This window comes from Tamandua tetradactyla, chromosome 4 (assembly GCF_023851605.1).
Source record: "Tamandua tetradactyla isolate mTamTet1 chromosome 4, mTamTet1.pri, whole genome shotgun sequence".
Classification (NCBI taxonomy): domain Eukaryota; kingdom Metazoa; phylum Chordata; class Mammalia; order Pilosa; family Myrmecophagidae; genus Tamandua; species Tamandua tetradactyla.
Window position 1 is genome coordinate 18,410,499 of NC_135330.1, and position 4,654 is coordinate 18,415,152.

Below are 4,654 nucleotides of genomic sequence, written 5' to 3' on the forward strand. Positions count from 1 at the left end.
ATTGTCCTCACTTAGTTGTACAACCATCAACACTCTCAATTTCAGAAAATTTTCATTGCTTCAAAAAAGGAAAATACCCAATAAGCATACCCTCACCAAATAGAAAATCCAAACTTCCCCTTAACTCTTGTTCTCTGCAGCCCCCAATTATTTACCCCTGGTACTGCTGTGGTGCTGTTGATGTCTTTGTGTTAAACATAGACCATAGCATGCAATAGTAGTTTTCACCCATACCCCAATGTTATAAACTCTTTGTACAAGATTCATACGTTTGAAGTAGTTGATGCAAGAACTTACTCTATTTGTAGTGTTAATCGGTGGGATTCATGGCTCTATATAACCCCTTTCAATCATGATCACCTTCAATATGGTAATATTACTCATAGACCCACTTTCATCCATTCTCTTACATTTAAGTTCAACCTCATTAGCTAACAGTTCACCTGTCTTTAGCTTCTGTGTATCTCTAGGTCTCCTATATTCTATATTATAAGTCTCTGAGTTTACTTTTTTTTTTTTTTTTAACATGGGCAGGCACCGGGAATCAGACCCAGGTCCTCCGGCATGGCAGGCAAGCGTTCTTGCCTACTGAGCCACTGTGGCCCGCCCTCTGAGTTTACTTTTACCAAGGACGTAAAAGTGAAATAATATAGCATCTATCCTTTTGTGTCTGGCTTATTTCATTCAGCATTATGTCTTTAGGTTCATTCATATTGTCATATCCTTCAGGCCTTCATGTCACCTTACAGCTGCATAACATTCCATTATATGTATACACCACATTTTGTTTTTCCATTCGTCTGTTGATGGGCTCTTTGTTTCCATCTTTTGACAGTTGTGAATAATGCTGCTATGAACATCAGTGTGCAAATGTCTGTTTGTGTCACTGCTTTCAGCTCTTCTAGGTATATATTGAGTAGAGGTATTGCCAGGTCATAGGGCAACTCGATATTTACCTTTCTAAGGAACTGCCAAACTGTCTTCCATAGCAGCTGTACCATTATACATTCCCACCAGCAGTGCATTAAGTGCTTCAATTTCTCCACATCCTCTCCAATATTTGTAGTTTCCTGTTTCTTTAATAGCAGCCATTCTTATAGGTGTGAGGTGGTATCTCATTGTAGTCTTAATCTGCATTTCCTGTATAGCTAATGAAAATGAGCATCCCTTCATGTGCTTTTTAGCCATCTGTATTTGCTTTCCAGAATAATGTCTATTCATATCTTTAGCTCATTTAAAAATTGGGTTGTTCTTTTGTTGTTGAGTTATGTTTTCTTTATGTATACAGGATATCAAACCTTTTTCCAATACAGGATTTCCAAATATTCTCTCTGACACTGAGCTGACTGCCTCATCACCATTTTGACAAAGTCTTTTGAGGTACAGAAGCATTTGATTTTGTGGAGTTCCCATTTATTTTTTCTTTCATTGCTTGTGGTTTGGGTGTAAAATATAGGAAGCTGCCTCCTATGACTAGGTCTTGAAGATGTTTCCCTATATTTTCTTCTAGGCATTTTATGATATTGGCTCTTATATTTAGGTCTTTGACCCACTTTGAGTAAATTTTTGTGTAGAGTATAAAGGAAGGTTCCTCTTTTCTTCTTTTGGCTATTGATACTGCCCATTTATCGAAAACACTATTTTGTCCCAGTTCCTTGGATTTGGGGCCTTGTTGAAGATTAGCTGACCATTGATTTGGTTGTCTATTTCTGCACTTTCAATTTGATACCACTGGTCAAGGTCAATACTTCTATCTTGTGCCAGTACCATCCTGTTTTGACCACTGTGGCTTTATAATAAGCTCTAAAATCAGGAAGAATTAGTCTTCCCCTTTTGTTCTTTTTAAAGATATTTTTAGCTATTCAAGGTCTCTTTCCCTCCCAAATGAATTTGATAAGCAGCTTTTCCAAGTTGTGGAACTGGGTTTGTCTACTGCCCCTGCCAGTTTGGAAATTTCTGCTGGCTGGACATGATGTGGGGGTGAGACACAGGAGTGCACGGTGAGTGGAGCAGGGGAGTGGAGGCATGGGGTGTGGCACATGGGGTGGGGGTACAGGGCATGGAGTGGGGGCACAGGGTGGCATGTGGAGCACAAGGTACAGGGAAGCAGGGCGGGGCACGGGGTAAGGGGAGGGGCAGGGCATGGCAGCATGTTGGCGGGTACGTTACAGGGCACAGGGAGGGATGGTGTGTGGGTACCTGGGGGTATGGAGTGTGGGGCATGAGCTCACGGGGGGCAGCGCAGGTGCCATGGGGGTGGGGGGACAGTGTGGGCAGGGCACGGGGCAGGGCAGGGCGCCGAGGACATGGCAATACAGAGTGGCAGGAGGCAGGAAGCAGGATGGCAGCTGCCTCTCATTTTGATGCCCGTCAAATTTAGATCAGAAAGTGAAAAATTGTGCAAATTGGGAATGTGGTAAAACACCAATGAATAGCTCAGTTATATCACAGTTGGGTCAGCATGGCTCCAAGTGAATGGTTGGAAAATGAGAAAGAAAATCACAGTATTTAGCTATTTGTATCCATATGTTTGATGGCCTTTCCACTGAGACCTTGAGAATCGGTTAACGGTCTCCTTCTTGTTGGTTGAGCTGTCTGGAACCGTATCCATGCCAATCAGTTCAATCTAAAAATGCACTTACTGAGATGATAAGTCCATTTATGAATGTCCATAATCATTCTTTCAGCATTTTAATCAACTATTTGATTTTAATAGGATGCAGGTATAATTTATCTCAGTGTCTAAAACTGCTGTAAAATTACTGAATGCCATGAGCTGTACAGAACTGAGAAAAAGGGTTCATTATGTCTTGTGCCTAATTCACATAAATCTCAGCTCACTTACTTTTAGAAAGTAACTTTTTTCTTCTTTGAGAAACAACTCCCTATAGAAAATTGATTTCCTAAGCAAATCATGTCCCACTTCAGCAACTGAACTGGTCCTACCCACGACCTTGGACACATGCGAAGGTCAAAGGTCAGACCTAGAGGACTTCAGGGAAAATCTATGCCTCTCTCGGTCATAAGAGTAGGAGAACTAAGGAGGCACATAATCCTTTTTTCTTAATCTTCCCAAAGAGCTGAAACCCAAGAATCTGTGATTTTTTTCTTACTTCTGAGAACCAGCAGTATTGCAGTGATGGGTCAGTCAAGTCTTGACTCTAGTGTGGGGAAAGGGCCCCCGGCTGTAATCCTGTTTGCCCACTAGAGGAAAGAGGAAAGGGCACACTGGAGTCAGCTACGGGATTCCTAGTTTAAGAGCATGACAGTGGGAAAACCATTTAACCTCAGCCGATGCTGAGGTTCGCTGCTTCTACTCATGTGCGGTGAGATGGGGCTGTTGAGGGGAGGGACAGAGATGAAATGTGTGAACACTCTCAAGTGCTGTGCACCAGTGGTGGGGGGAGGGGGGGCTCCAGGCATCCTCCCATGCCCAGGGAAGGATGGCAAGATGCACTTCAGAGTATATGGAGGCTGACTACTGCCCCCTCAGGGAAAGCCAGGCCCCAAAGACCTGAAACTGTAAATGTTACCTTATCATCCACCAAAAAGGACCTTACAGATGTGATTAATTTAAGGACCCGGAGTTTAGGAGATTATCCCGGATTAGCCAAGTGGGCCTTAAGGGTAATCACAGGGGGCAGAGGTGGATTTGACCATCTTGAGTACAGAAGTGGAAGATACGATGACAGAAGCAAGAGAGTGGAGTGATAAGGCCACAGACCAAGGAAAGTCAAAGACTGACAGTAGCTGCTAAAAATGGAAAAGGCAAGGAGCAGATTCTTCCATGAAATCTCCAGAAGGACCAAACCCTCTCATCACTAAGTGCCTACAAGAATCTGGTTCAGTTTCTCTGTGCCACACGGAGTTCATTACGGGAGTGAAGAGGAAAGGCAGTTAAGACAAATTCTAAAATGCAGCCTTCAGTACAGATAGGTGGGCCAAACAACAAGTAATTACCAATCACTGGTCCAACATGTTTGAGCAGTTGATGTCCGTGTAGACGGTCACACTGCAGTCAATAAAAGCACACAGCTCTTCCGAAGAAGGAACTGAGGTGCTTATGTATGACCTCACGATAGTAGATGAGCAACAAAAAAAAAAGCTCTGCCTCTAAGCCATCACATGGCTTTTAGCAATTCATAAACTTATGGGTCTTGGTTTTCCCTTCTCTTAAAAGCAGCGGTAAAAAAAAAAAAAAAAAAGTAGAGGTTACACTTAGGTGACTCATTTTTTTACTTTTTAAGTTTCTTGCTTTATGAACTTCCCTGAATATCCACAACCACCCTGTAGGCAAAGTATTGTTATTTCTTCTTCACAGGTGAGGCGCCAAGCCCTGTGGCCACCAAACCAGCCAAAGCGAGCAGTCCGCTGACCGTGGCTCCCACGTGTCACTGCCTCACAGCGTATGTGCAATACTCAGTCTCCAAGGACCCCTTCCCCCTGACCGTTCTGTTGCTCTACTGGCCTCATCTCCCTCCTTTTGCTCAAGTTGTCCCTCTGCCTAGAAAGTACTTCTCTACCCTTTGCTTGTTGAGGTCCACCATTTAACACCCAGTTCAAACACCGTCCTCTCAACTGGAATGGCTTCTCCCCTCTGTGGCATCTCATTAGAACTCCTTTGAATTTCTTTTATATGACTTATTCAAGTCTA